The 16,114-nt window shown below is 33.5% G+C and overlaps 1 protein-coding gene across 4 annotated transcripts in view; it reads left to right on the top strand.

Moving 5' to 3' along the window:
• Window positions 1–16,114, top strand: part of LUZP2 (leucine zipper protein 2) — a 415,565-nt gene that overhangs the window by 390,747 nt on the left and 8,704 nt on the right. The window lies entirely within an intron of this gene.

The following is a 16,114-nucleotide window of genomic DNA, read 5'->3' as shown; positions in this document are numbered from 1 at the left end:
TTTTTTGAGGAAACTTTATACTGTTTTCCATAGTGGTTGCAATAATTTATATCCCCACCAACTGCCCAGGCTTCCCTTTTCTCGATGTCCTTGCCAATGCTTGTTATTTTTGGCTTTTTTTGTTAATAGCCATTCTAACAGATATGAGATAATATGCCATTATGGTTTTGATTTGCATTTTTCTGATGATTAGTGATGTTAAGCATCTTCTCATGTATCTACTGGCCATCTGTATGTTTTCTTTGGAAAAAAATGTCTATTCAGATCTTCTGCCCAATTTTAAATCAAATTGTTTATTTGTTTGTTTTCTGCTACCAAGTTGTATGAGTTCTTTATATATTTTGGATAGTAATCTTTTCAGATATATGATTTGCAAATACTTTTTCCAATTCAGTAAATTGCCTCTTTATTTTATTGTTTGCTTTGCTGCTCAGTAGTACCTATCCACTTTGTTGACAGTTCTTATCCTAAATGGATGTTGAATTTAGTCAGATGCTTTCTCAGCATCTATTGGCATGATCGTATGAGTTTTATCATTCATTTTGTTAATGTGATATGTCACATTTGTTGATTTGTGGATGTTGAAGCACACTTGCATCCCTGGACTAAATCTCAATTGATGATGGTGTATGATTCGTTTAAGGTATTATTAAATTCAGTTTGTTGATATTTTGTTGAAAACTTTTGCATCTATTTTCATCAGGGTATTGGTCTGAAATTTCCTTTCCTGGTGGTGTCATTGTCTTGTTTGGTTATGGCTTTATAAAATAAGTTTGGAAGTGTTCCCTCCTCTTCTATTTTTTGGTAAGAGTTTTAGAAGAATTGGTATTAATTCATCTTTAAATGCTTGCAAGAACTCATCAATGAAGGCATCTGGTCCTAGACTGTGGTATATCCAGACAATGGAATAGTAATCAACACTAAAGAGAAAGGAGCTATCAAGCCGTGAAAAGACATGGCAGAACCTTAAACGCATATTACTAAGTGAAAGAATCCAGTGTATGATTCCAATTATAGAATATTCTGAAAAATAAAAAAACTACAGAGAAAATTAAAAGATCAATGGTTGTCAGGAGTAATGAAGGAGAGGATGAGTAGGCAGAACACAGAGGATTTTTTAGGGCAGTAAAAATACTCTGTATAATGTAACGATAGATATATTATACCTTTGTCCAAACCTAAAGAATGTAAAACATTACCAAGAGTGAACTCTAATGCAAACTATGGACTTAAGGTGATTATGCCATATCAATATAGTTTCATCCTTGGTTATATTTGTACCATTCTGGTGAGTGATGTTGATATCGGGGAACTCTATGCATATATGGGAGTGGGGGCTTTATATAAAATCTCTCTACCTTTCTCTCAATTTTGTTGTGAACCTAAAACTGCTCTAAAAATAATTAAAACAAACCAACAAACAAATGACACCCATACACAATTTAGGTGTTGTCGACCTAATTTAACAGAATAGCAGGAAACAGAAGTCCTGCAAAGTTATATAAATTATCTAAGGCCTCATTTTACTTATGTGCTAAACCAGAATCAGAATCCACATTTCTTCAACTCTCAAATTCAATATCTTTCCCCAAAGTCACTTCTCATTCTGTGTTAATTCATCAGAATCAATAAGACCTCTTTCTACAAGGAGCCATCTCACTGATAAACCAAGGCCTTTATTAAAAATTACATGTACTATGTTTAAATGCAAACAGTTCTTCAATTAACTACTATGTTTTGTATTTAAAGTAATTTAACTTTTCATGCTTTATTGCTCACACTGGTGAAGCGATATATAATTTCTTCAGTTGTTAAAAGTAATTAATACATGTAATTTTTTTCCTAAGGAAAAATTAAGGTAACTTCAGTATTGCTATAGAAGTTGGCAAACCAGACACCCTAGTTGTTTAATACATGATTTTATCAGTAGCCTGGCAAACTTATGGAGGAGGAAATTTGCACTGTCATTCTTTCCTCCTTCTCTTTGTGAACTTAATAGTTAATGAGACTTCTTTTATCCTCTGCCCAAAGTATCGAAAGCCCACAAAAATAAATAGGTAAGTATATAGATAGGTAGTTAGGTAGGTAGGTAGATAGATAGATTAAATAGATAGATGATAGATGATACATAGATAGATAGATAGGGAGCAAGAGAGAGAGATGATAGATAAATGATAGATAGTAGATAGACAGACAGACAGACAGAAAGACAAAACCTTTTATTCCAGATATATTCCTTGCCTCATTCTCACTACCAAGATCTGAGAGCGTTTTCATAAAGGCACAGTATTTGCATAAGCAAACACTAAAATTTATCAATTAGCTACATATTTTTATTTTTATGGTGATGTTGAATAACTACCCTAAAATGTAGTCTCCATCATTGGTGAGACTGGTATTATTCTTTTCAGCTTCCCAACTGGGTTAGGTTTCCTTCCTGTCAGTTTCCATGGTAAACTTCTATCTCTGCCCTTATGCCGTACTGTTTGTTTTAGTTTATTGATTTTATTCCCTGTATCATCCAAGTTTCTGTGATTACATGCAATCAGCACTGACACCTACCAAATTGAATGAAGAGGCTTTATTGTTGGAACATCAGGAACTCCTAGTACCCAGGAGAAGACAAAAGAAACAAGCCTGGGGATGGGCAGAAACAAAGCCTGCTTCAGAAGTCTAGGAAGCATGAACTATAAGAAAGATTTTATCACAGAAACAATGTTGACCAGCCACCGTACTGGACTTAATGTACCTAAGTACCTATAGCCTCTTCTTACTCTAGTCAATACTAAATTCTAAGAATGGAATTTTTAGTGATCTATCTTGGGTCCTGTGCTATTATCTTGGATAAGTTAGTGAATTTGATACATACAAGAAAACTTGGTATGTACCATACCATAACAGAGAGGTCACCCTTCAGAATAAAATAAAGAACTATTAGGAAGGTAGAAGGCATGAAGAGCAGTTAATGAGGAACAAATGGGAGCATTTCAAGATCAAGAACCGTGTTTTTAATATTTGACTCATTGCTGGTAGTAATTCATATTACCACATTTTGGAAAGATTTCTATAACCATAAATCTGTCCATTCCTCTTGTTTCAGCACTGATCCTTAATTCTCATATTCTTTTTATCCTAAGAAATATATATTAAATAAAAAATGAAAAGAAAAAAGTGAACAAAACATTCAAATATGTACCATCTTCAAAGGATGCGAGGATAAATAAGGCATGATACCTTTCCTTCATGAGTTACCAGCCTATGTGGAGAGTCAGACATTTAAACCAATGGCTAGTGCAATGTTAGTTATCATACAAGCTACTACCAAGAACATATTCTTTACAATATCATGAATATAACCTAAAATTAAAAGCCGCCAAAATTTTTAACTCTAATATACATTTTTGCAAGCTCATTCTATAAAATATTATATAGACCTGTAAAGGATAGCTATACCTTTAGATTTATCCTTAGATAGTTAAAGCATATATGTCATGTATATAAAAACAATAAAAATTACATGAGCACTATAATTTGTGACTATATAAAATATTTATGTATGTGGATGTGGACAAAGACTGTAAAACAACATTTAGAAATAAAATAATTATTGCTAGAATAATGGATGTTTTATATTTCAATTTCCTTTAATGCTGTTATACATTAAATTAAATTTACAAGGGTGTACTGGGGCTATTTATTCAGTGATTTGATTGTTTAACAGATACAAAATACACTAAAATTTCGCCTTGTCTTATAATATGATTCGCTCCATTCTTTGTGCTTTTGCAGTCGTGGTTCTTGCTGCAAGTGCCAGGAGTGACTCTCCTTCACTGTTAGTGTTTATTCTCCCTGTTCTTTTAAAGTCTGTAATTTGTAGGTTATGGGAAGACAAGTACTGCATGTTCTGTAGATTTTACCTAGATTAAATGGCTGTTTTGATTCTTGTTAATATGTTTTTTAATACTGTTATCCAATAATGCCTATCCGTTTAAGAGTCCCAAATGTTTTAAATTCTCTATTAACAATATAAAAGTCACTTCCTTGCTACAAACCTAACTTTTCTCCCAGTTTTTCTATTTCTGTAGAATTTTTCAATTTTGTAGGTTCTAATCTTTGCTCTCAGCATATGATCACTGGCCAATCTCTTTTCAAGTGCCAGAATCAAAACTGCGGTTCAGCCTTTGTTACCTTACCATCTACTTGGTCATTTTTTATTGCTCCTTTCTTGGTTTCCCCATCCTAATTCTCTTCTGTTCTACTTTTATCTAAACACTGCTGCTACATCACAGAGACAGGGGCTTTAGCCATCTCATATTTTTGCTTTAAAATATCCAGTGGACTCTCATTTGGCTACTCAATTAAGTACAAACTTCGTAGCTCAATTTTGGGATCTCCTCCCTACTTCGTAGCATTTTTCTAATAACTACTGCTACCCTCTAAACCAGGGGGCCGACAACTGACTCTTACTACATATATTTTCTTATAGTGTTTCTTTCACCTGGAATGCCCTCCCCTCATTCTTTTCGTACTTATTCAAAGGCTCATTTTAAAGATTACCCTTTCCATCATGCCTTTCCTTATAATCCCAAATGGATTTAACACTCGTCCTTTCAAAATATTCACGACTCAGTTTGTTTCCCCTTTTATTAATCAGCTTTATATTAGAACTATTTATGCAAATAACAGTCAGATTATGTAAGGTCTATGAAGACAAAAACAGCATGTTTCTCATCTTTATATTCATCAATGACACGTAAAACTTCAAATGGCTTATTCAAAGACATTTTGTTTTCCTGGTTATTTATTTATTTATTTTATTTCTAGGGCAAAGACAGAGGGGAGATCAGAAGATAAAGGTCTTAAATAACAAAGAACAGGAGAAAGAAAAAGAGACAGGTGCTTCTGAATCTCACAACTAAGTTAAACTTTTTAAGTATAAAGAAAGAGGAATTTTATTTGCTTTATTTATTTATTATTATATATAAAGCCCAGGATTTGGGTGACTTGACATAGAAAGTATTTTAGTCAACTAAGGTGCTTTATTTTCCATTGTTTCTCTGATGTGCTACTAGCTTTCGTAACCTTTTACATGTAATATTCCACTAGTTTTATTAAGTATCTTTGTTTTTTTATTTTTATACAATTATTGTTTTTGTAAGAATGTTCCTCTGCTAAGGAATGTAACTGCTTATGGAAAAAAAAAAAACAAAAAACAGGCCAGTGCTCTTTAGAATGTAGCACAGAGAAAGCCTGAGTGGATTTGAGTGCCCTGACCAGACCACATTCTAGTCTTTGTGTTCCTGAGTCCCCAGCGGTTAGAGTCCTCCTTTCCTCCTCCCCTGTAATCCACCAAGATCAAATTTTCAGATCCAAGCAAGTTAGAAATCACTTGAGTTAAGTTTTTGTCTTTCTTACAGTAGTATCCTCACAGATCGATGGGCATAACAGCATATTCAAATCAGCTCTAGTCAAGAAACACATATTTGAGTGGAAAATCTAGACCAGCCTATAAAGATATTTACATATATTAGTTATGGCATACCCTTCCCCGGCCAGAACCTGAAAAACTGCCTTTTTAATTAAGCAATTTTTTAATTTAGTACTCTGAAAAATATGAATTTTCAAATAATATTTAGGGTTTCCAGAGGTATAAAGCAGTACTTAATTAGTCAAGCATTGGAGTGAATATAATCCTTTATCTAAATTACAGTAAGATGTTACAAAACATTTTTTCTTTCTTTCTGAGAAAATAAGGTGTGTACTTACTATTTCTCAGATAAATTGGAAGTTAAAATAAAGAGAAAATACAGATTCTTTTTCTTTTTTTTTTTCAGGAAATGGAACTCTTAATTCATTGGGCATCACTAACACAAAATTAAGTAGAAATCATTTTATTTAATTTCATAGTTACGAATTTTTAAGATATAATTTTAAGATCTCATATATACAAGTTTCCATTTTATTATTTTTCTTTGATATGATGTTGCATTGTATTTTACAATGTCATATGAATCGACTTGGTGAGCCCATTTCTCTTTCTCTGTCTCTCTCTAATGTTCTCTTTTTCTTTCTCAAGCTTCAAGATAGCACTCCTGAAATCAGTGAGAGCTCTTAAGTTGTGACAACAAGGGAAGAAAATCTGAATATCCCTGAATGTAATTCTGAAAATGTAAGATTAACTTAAAATGATTTTAACAGTATTTAACATGAAAACAAGGACATAAGCATTTTAACAATCTTAGTTCATGCCACCATGAAACTTTTTTATTTATATGTAGTATCTACCATCTAAACATAAATTTAAAAAAGCATATGTTCCTAGGATGTGAATTGGGTAAATGTTTTATTAGGAAGTATAACCAGACTCTGGAACATCATGAACTTGAGTTGTCAGAGGTAAGGGGGTGACCACATGTTCAGCAGCATGCTCATTTCCACAACCAGATGACGGAAACCTGTTAAAATATTCTAAACAAAAGCAAAATCACAAAGGATATGATTCTGTAGTGTTTTCCCCATAAAGCAAATAAACCTAACATCATAGAGATGTTACATTAGAGAAAGGGAAATTCTTAGTATTCAAATGATACTAAGAAAAGTGTAACTTGTACCCTGTGGGGTTTTTAGTTTATTAATCTTAGTGTAATGAAATTTTAATTTTGGAACTTTGGCACAATGACAGTTCTATCATGTCTTGATTTGAGAAATAGCAGATGACAACAATTGTATTGAGTAGATTCAAAGTTAGGCTTCAATCTAGTTAACAGAATGCAAAATATATATGGAAACTATTCATGACTGAAAAGAAATCAAGCTACAAGAAAGGAAATAAGTCAAAACAATAACATAAGTTAACTAAGTCAATGTCTTTTTTCTCTATTAGTTGCCAATGTAAATTTATAAATATGAATTTCTCAACAATTTTCCCCTCGTATCTTTAGATATTTAAACATCTACCAAGACCATACAATTTAGAACATAATAAGGTTAACGAGAAGTAGAAATAAAATACTCTGCAATTTACTTCCAAGAGAGGAAGAAGTCAAGAAGATTTGGGGTGGGAAGGAATATTTTATTGTAGTTTGAAGGACAGATAGGCCTCTGACAGTGTGAAGAAATGTGCGAGAGAAGAATGCACAGTAACGTGGCTCGAAAATAGAGTACAGAAAGTGGTGAGATATGCGCCTGAAAAAATAATTCAGGACTTAAGTGTACGGGGCCCTGGATTTCAAAGCTAAGGAGTTTGGTTTGAATTAGGAGTGTAGCCAATAGTTTCAAATGTTTGTGTCTAATTAAGTTATAAGATGATTGGGTTAATATTAAGGAGTGTTTTTATTTCTTGATATATTTTCTTAAAGCTACCAAAAATTTATTTTTGCTGTATATACACATATCAAATCATTATGTTGTACACCTAAAACAAATACAGTGTTATATATCAATTACATCTCAATTTAAAAAAAAGGAAAAAATCTTGGAAGCTTCTGGCCTTCACTCTTATGGGTCATTCCTAGGCTTGATTCTTAAAAGTCCTGCTCTGTGCCCTTGAGTTAGGAGAAATTCAGTTACCTTTTTCCTGCCTCTGTTCTGATGGATGTGTGCCTTGAGCAAGTTCTTGTAATGAGGTAGCCAAAGCATCTGAAAGGACAAAGAATGGTGACTTTATTAAGCTCACCAAACAAACAATTTCCATTGGATGCAAACTTAAAAAGTTCTGTGTTTTGCTAAGATTTCCAAAAGCAACATTCTGGTCTACTTTTCCTATCAATGGTGAGGCCTGCTCAAAATCATAAATTGCTTTTTGTTGTTTGTTTGTTCCACTCTCCTTCTACCTGTGTTGTCCTTCCTTGTCACTGGTAATTCCTCTCCTATCAATAAGTCCAGGGAGCAGCTACTACCTTGCTGTGGGTCTCAAACCTGGGTGCCTTCAAAACGCTGCCTCCACCTTCACAAATGTGAATGCTCTCCATCTAGATTTTAGTCTTTGGAACCTCTAGTTGCAAGGAGTTACACTTTCTCATGCAGAGTGTTCAGTGTTCATAGGCTGTAGACTCAATTACTTTTAAAGGCCAAGAGAGTAATATAAATGAGTGAAATAAGACAGGTGTAAGTAGTAGGAATTAGTGGGACTGGTGCGAACAGCAATTTTCAAATTCTAGAACTATAGTTCTTCGTTCTGTTTTTACAACAGCGTATCACCTCGAGGGCTCTTATAAAATACTGATGTCCAGGGCTGACATTAGAAAAATTAACTCAGCGTCTTGATATATGGGGTGTACACATCAGTAGTTGTATGTATGTATGTAAGTATTTTTATTTCTCTAAGTCATTCTAATGTGCAGGCCAGTTTCTCTAACACTGTATTCTACATGTAAATGATCACAAAAATCATCAAAGGAACTTTTAAAAATTAAGAGTCTGAGAAATTTCTCAGGAAATTCTAAATGAATGAAACTAAATGTTGGCTTAGGTTTTCAACATAAACCTGACAACCCTCTTCCTAATCTCAGTGATTCTGAAGCAGATATTTGAAAAATATTCATTTAGGTAGTCATAATCCTTCAGTATATTCAATAATGGATTTTCTGCTTCTCCTACTCTTATATTTGCATTTTAAAGACAGCAGTGCCCAAATAAGGCTCTGTAATGCTAGTAATGAAAGACTGTCGTGTGACTTTTGATTGTAGGTAAGAGAGAATCCATCTCAGGACCTATTATTTATTATGTAACCAGTCTCTCTATTTATTAATATCTTTTATAATACCTTTTAGCAATGTTTTATAGATTTTCGTGTACAGAAGTCTTGGACTTCTTTTATTTTCCTGATTTCTAAATATATTATTCTATGTAATCTTATTATAAATGGAGTTGTTTATTTAATTTCATTTCTAGATGGCTTATTACTAGCTATAGAAATGCAATTAATTTTTGTATGTTTATTTTGCATCACATTAAAGAGTTTTAAATGACTATGAGCTCTGAGTCAAACTGATAAATTTGCAAAACAACTACATGAAGTTACAGTGTTGATTTCAAGTTATTATGATGCTACATCCGAAAAAAGGGAGATAAATTCCTTATATAATTTTGCCTATCAGTCTAGACTGATAAAGCATGTTCCACTCTAGAAATAACACTTCTAAAGTCAACAGTGACAAATGGAATGTGTCTACTAAAGCTTGAAGTGAAAAGCTGCAGAAGAAAGTCAGGAATGTATTGTTGATTAGTTTAATTTATATTTCAACCAGTTACTGATGTGTAACCATGAATATTTAACCCCTTTGAGGCTCATTTTCCTCTTCTTAAAAAGAGAGATATATTTTTTACCTTATATAACTTGTTAAAAGATTCAGTGACACAGCCTAGCTTAACACCTAGTATATTGTTGGCACATAACAAGCCTTCAATAATTATTACTTTCTATGCCTCCATGCAAAACTATTCCTATTTCTTAAAACCTCGATAATTATCTTCGAATTAAGTATTTTAATTTCTCAAATTAGAAAACTCTAAAGGTGACAAAAGCAACCTTAAAAACTATAATTTGAAATAGGGATAGTTTTATCATTCAATGTTACTCTGAGGGCAGAACCAGATGCAGCAAGTGGCAACAGCTATAAGGAGAATATTTCAGTCAAATATAAAGTGAACTCTTAATGAAAGTTTCTGAAAATAAAATTAGCTACTGAAAGACACAGATTATTTATCAGTAGATATGGGTCTCGGCCTGGGAATGTATATTGTTTTAATAAACCCACCTAGATTTTCCTTTGTCAGTGTTTCCTGTTAAACATTTGGAAGAACTTTGACCTTGATTTCTTTCAGGTTAATCATGATGATTATACATAATAGATATTAAGTATACAGTATCCGCTTATATCATAGATATTCTTGTTAGTTCATTCTAAAAAAGCTGCTCTGCAGTTTTAATATTCAAGGTATTAATATCCTTTACAGTCAAGGCCCCAAACTTGGAATTAGAAACCATACATATTCTTAGATATCTTTGTAGGTTTATTCTACTTCTTGCCCAATGCAAGTCAAGCAAGGTCACTTAGCAAAATGACCTCTGGATTCCTTGACCTTTTTTTTTTAGTAGACAGAGAGATCACCAAAGGCTTAACAGCATATTGGACTATCAGTTTGACATATATTTAAATTACTTGAAAGCGGCTTTGCTTAATTGATAATATCGGAGTCACATGGAGAAAGCAAAGGATGTACCTGATTCATTCCATCTTCCTGCAGTTTGCAAATATGCTTCATATTGCTTAATAGCATATCAAGAACGAAAGACATAGAGCATTTTATTTTTCATTTTCACTTAGGGATTAAGACTTACTACTTAATGTAAATGTGTCTTACAATGTTTCTGACTGCGATAGGCAGCAAACGCTTAATTTTTCTTAATGTTCTGAGGAAATGAAAAGCAACCATGTCTTATGTTTAGCATAGTGTGAGCTCTCGTGCATTTTCTTGCCATTACATCTGCTTGTAAGTCTCTAACTGAAGGGAGTTTATACAACAGAAAAAAGTATTGTTTAGGGAAATGAGAGGAGTAAATGTGCAGAAAATAAATCCCAGAGCTGCAAGTTGAAAAAGCTGCCAGCTTTTTCTTGTTAAGACAATTGTCAGAGATTTAAGATAATCCTAGTTTCTATTTTATCCAATATGCATTGTGTGACACTTGATGGTCCTGATTAGCTGTTGGCAGACACTTGGTTAACAAAATTTTCTAGGCAAGTCATACTCTGCTGTAACTGGGCTGAAGGATCACCGACCATTGTCATTATGGGCTATACTCCATCAGACCATCTGAAGAGGTTGGCTTCATGCAAGGTATTCTTGATGTGTTAGTATGGTGTATTTTAAGGACCAGGCATCCCTCTGGAGAATGGTAGATAGTTCCCTAAAGTCTTTAAAACAATTATCTGCTTTTTACATTAGACATAAATTTTCACGTTTACTTTCCTATAATGTCTTAATTCAAAGCATGCAAAATGTGAACTTAATTGTGATTTCTTACCAGAAATTATATACAGACCACAAGAATAATATTTAACTTATTAGTTTGGTAATAAAAATAACCCACTAACCATCTTGATACGTATTATAAGGATATTGGCCAAACAAGGATATGCAAATACAAAGCTTAATCTGCTCAAGAATTCTTTGATCCTCCCCATCGCAATCTTCCCTGCAAAACACATAATGGCTTTCTCCTCTGGGTCCCTATCATGCTTGGTTTATAAATGTATTTTATCTTGTATCACATTTCATCTTGTACATTGATCATTTATATGAGTCTCATTTTGAATTAGATTAATACACAATTGAGGACAGAGACTACAAAAATATTGGTATTTTCCTCAGAACCAAGCAAAATACTCAGGTGCTTACTAATATTTCTTCAAGACATCTAAAATTACAAAGTTAGGCAGGGTTGCATTTTTCAAAATTTTAACTATTTCATATGTAAAGTTAAGAAATTAAAGTTTAGAGAGGGAATGTGCCTTGCCTAGAGGTACCTAGTTAGGAAATACTGGGATTAGGTTCTGTCCACCTCCCAGTAGGCCATTCCTCCATCGACTGGATTCAGAACTGTCACCTTAATTCAGCACTGTATTGTCAGTCTTTGAACTTCTTGCTTTCCAGTTTCTGACCTTTTGATGATTAAAACAGTGCTAAAATATCATTCTGTAATTACTATAAATAAATCCATTTCAGACACAGAAACAGCATCACAAAAAAATTTAGCCAAAATGCATTCATGTTTCTAAATAACTTGTTACTTAATTCCATTTTTTCTGCCTTGTAATATTCTAAAAATCATGCTTGATTTTAGCCTCTAGCTTGTCCCATATTTGAATTAAATATGCAGGATAAGCTGGACTTTTGTACCTGTCAGAGATACTTTTCATTGGTAGAATTTTAGGTTGCCCAGTTATGCATTTGCATTAATTATTTGAGGTTTTGTGTTTTTGCTTTTTTGTTTTTTTGGTAATGCTCTAGAGGAAGGTCATAAGACATATAGCTAATTTCTCTTGTGAAGTAGAACCAAGTGTTTAATGCCAATAACAAAGTCATGGTAATCAGCAGAATCAAAACTATAAACTCAAGGAGAACTTTAAATGAATCTCTGATAAGTCACTCCATCTGCTTTAATTATTAAAGTATTCTTTATTCCTAAGAGAAAAAAATAGAGTGTAATTTAAAATCAACAGAATGCAAAAAGCAGCCATTCTCCTTTTGTAGGCTTTCCAATGGTTGTTAATTTAGTCATGGTGCCTGTTGTGATTTTTTAAAAAATAACACGTGTTAAGTAGGCCCCTGGGTGTACAACAGTGAGCCAATATCCAAGAAAGTTCACAAGGCAAGGCAAAGTGAAACAGAGAAGTTTATGACACACGGGTCCTGGAGGAGATACAAGGCATATCTCCCTGGGCCATGTGAAGAGGTCAGGCACAGTGTGCTCAGAGAGCAAGCAGAAGGACCTGAGGCATACCCTTTTATTACTGTGCAGTTGGTGGGGATGGGTAGAATGCTTTGGCGTTCTGGGCTAGGCCAGACTGGTCAATCAATTCAAACCATAAAGAACAAAACCTGGGCTTTTGTAAGCTCCATGGGGCCTTATCTCAGGCACTCAAGGTGGGGAAGGAGCTGGGAGGCAGTAGAGATTATCACCAGGGTTACTGGGGAAGTCATAGCAGGAACTTACTCTGCAGGCTTTTGTCTCAGGCATGAACTCCAGGGAGCGACTAGGGAGTGTCAGTTCCAGGCCCCTGCAGCCCCTTAGCAACACAAAAATGGATGGGAGGCAGCAATATTATATAGTAGTTTAGCTAAACTCCTAACAGTGCCCTTTTAAAAAGGTCATACTAAATATACAACTTTATTTTCATAATTTCTAAATGGGATATTTGTACTGAAGCCAAAGATGTGCATGTATCATAATGAAAATCTGAAGAATCTGAATCTTTAAGTTAAATTAGGTGGACTGATCTGATTCTGCCTTGAGGAGGAAAATAAAGAAAGAATGAAAGAAAACAGGATGGATAAAGGACATCCTCCAAGGCTAAGGTTACTGAAGTATGAGTGGTTAGTTAATGAGATATTTTTTTGTTGCCTTGCCAAATCATAAACAGAAAGGAATGAGAGGAAGAACCAAAAACTCAGGCGGAGGAAGGGAGACAATAACAAATCCTTTGTCAATGTGAAGATTCTTTTTGATGGCCAGACAACATATTGACACTAGGGTTATAAAATTCCCTCATATCTGAGATATAAAACCAAAAGTGACAAATGGACAAGAAAAACGGAGACTAATGGATGCAGACAATAGTTTAATGATTACCAGATAAAAGAGGAGGTAGATAAGGGTACAGGGGTTCAAATATAAGGTGATGGAAGGAAATTTAACTTTGGGTGGTAAACACACAAGCAATATACATATGATGTATTATTGAATTATACACTTGAAACACATATAATTTTATTAACCAATGTCGCCCCAATAAATTTAATTTAAAAACTTTTTAAAAAGTAACTATCAAAATGTATGTTCTGATCCAAATATTTATTGACAACATAGAGAAATTTTGATTGAAGGAAGAGAAAGCTGAGGATGGTAAAGGAAGGGTAGAAAGTAAATTTAACTTAGCACCTAATATGTGTAAGATACTTCATTAAGAGCCGTTCTACATATTTTGTTTTTAATGTAATTCTTCCAACAACCCTTTCAGGTAAGGATTATTTTGCCTACCTTACAGATAAGGAATCAGTAAGATGAAGTAACTTTCCCAAGTTCATACAGCTAACAAAGGCTAAAGGAATTCTAACCAGAATGGGTTAATTCTTTATTCACCTAGTCGAGTTACCTTACATTATTTCACTTTGTGTCAAGATTAAGAACACAGGCATTATCATCTCCATTTTACAAATGGAGAAAAAGTAAGATTAAGTCTCTATTTCGTATACATCATTCCATGAGCAATGCTGGCCTATGCTAAAGTTTTCAATAGTCAGAGATGTAATAAAATTGACATTGAATAGTAACAAAATATTGAATAGTAACAAAATATTGTGTGGATTTTGACATTGAATAGTAACAAAATATTGTGTGGATTTTCCCTGAATATCTCTCTCTCTCTCTTTGTTTCTCTCTCTCTGCTTCTCAAGAACAATTTTTGACATTGAATCCTTTAAATATTTTTAATATTAAAAGTTCTTTCTTTTCTGAAATATTGTTAAATATAGCAGTGTGTTTTGTTTGCTGGTTTAATTACTCTAATGTCGAAATTTGAAGCTGACAATCCTCATTTTTATAATTGTTATTTAATTTTAGTCTTCTGTAAATTACCAAAGTCCAGGAAATTCAATATTCATGAATTTACCCACATTACCAGAAAGTGGGAGGTGAAGTTGAAACTCAAATTCTTTTATGCATAACTATAAATCCTGTTACCTTCACATTAAAATTCAAGTGCTGATAATTACTAAGGATACCTCAGTATAATAGTGTCCCCTACCATGTTGTGATTATATATTGTTTTCCATGCATAGAGGTAAATAATTAACAGAGCTTGTCTCAACTATATAGTTTTATTACTTTGTCTGCTTTTGTGGAATAATATAGCATTTTGTCAGAAGGCAGTTTCAAAAGCATAGAAACAACATGATTATTCTGGTGGTGTTGATGAAGATATGTATATGAAAGAGAGGGTGTAATCACTTGAACCCATTTCCTGTTTAGAAAAAGAAGTGCAGCTCACTGCCAGCATATAATTTTACATTAACACGTTCTTTGAAGCTGAAGCAAATCTGACTGGTTTTCAATGTGAAAATAAAATATAAAAACTGTTCTTGGAGTTATTTTTAAACACAACTTGTCTCTAATCCTAATGCAACAGAAATGTATACATAAATCAGATTCATCAGATGAATCTTTGGCTAACAACTGTTTGAGAACGATGTGAACATCATGCGTAGGAAGGCTATGTTTTCTAGGATTTGACATTTTCAGCGTTTGAGAATACTATATTTCGTAAATGGAAATACCACTACTAAAAACAGAATGCTGTAGATAGTAAGATGTCATTTGTTTCCAAAGACTGTCATATACTAGAGCAATGCGAAAATACTAACAAAAGCAAGATATTTTGTGGCAAACTTTGGGGGTAAGGTTAGGACTGTAATCTGTGAGTTATCTCAGGGTAAACGCTGCAGCCACAAGCACTGCCAGTGAGTATTCTTAGGGCAAATGGGAAATGAGTTAATAAAGATACGTTTATGGCTTGTTACATTTCATAATTCACAGACCTAGCTTTGCTCCTCCTTAGGTCTACTGTATAATTATATCATTATCCAGTATGGAGGTAGTTGAATTGTGCATGCTTTCCTGATCAATTTTCATATTTTAGTGCTTGAGTTTCTGGAAATAGGCACATTACTAATCAGGGTGAATTTTATTTAATTGAGGTGAAGTGTTTTGAAGGCCTGCGCTAGGCTTTGATTATATTTTATGCAATTCTCAAAACTACTATTTAAGCTTGTCTATTAAGACAGAAAATAGGTTTTGTTTTTGTTTTTTTGCACAATTAATCATTCACTATAGCTACTTACATTTCTATCTATTCTTTCCCAGTAAAATTATTTTTAAAAACCATACCTGCATCTTTCCTTCAATTAGTGAAAAATAATTTGAGGTTCAAATTGATAAGGAAGAAAGAAAATATTCTAAGCACTCTTCCAACTTAAATATTGTATTTTTGTGAACATGTATGTTGTCCTGTAGGCAACTATTTACAGATAAGCAGTTTTTGTATAAATGGCCATATCTCATTGGAAAGTGAGAGATCAACCATGCCTACAAGAAAAGATGAAAAGGGAGGGAGGGAGGGAGGGAGGGAGGGAGGGAAGGAAGGAAGGAAGGAAGGAAGGAAGGAAGGTAGGAAAGAAAGAAAGAAAGAGAAAGAAAGAAAGACAGACAGACAGACAGACAGAAAGAAAGAAAGAAAGAAAGAAAGAAAGAAAGAAAGAAAGAAGAAAGAAAGAAAGAAAGAAAGAAAGAAAGAAGAAAGAAAGAAAGAAAGAAAGAAAGAAAGAAAGAAAGAAA

The sequence above is a fragment of the Pteropus vampyrus genome, unplaced genomic scaffold, assembly GCF_000151845.1.
Source record: "Pteropus vampyrus isolate Shadow unplaced genomic scaffold, Pvam_2.0 Scaffold76, whole genome shotgun sequence".
Taxonomy (NCBI): domain Eukaryota; kingdom Metazoa; phylum Chordata; class Mammalia; order Chiroptera; family Pteropodidae; genus Pteropus; species Pteropus vampyrus.
This window is presented reverse-complemented; position numbering and strand designations above follow the sequence as displayed.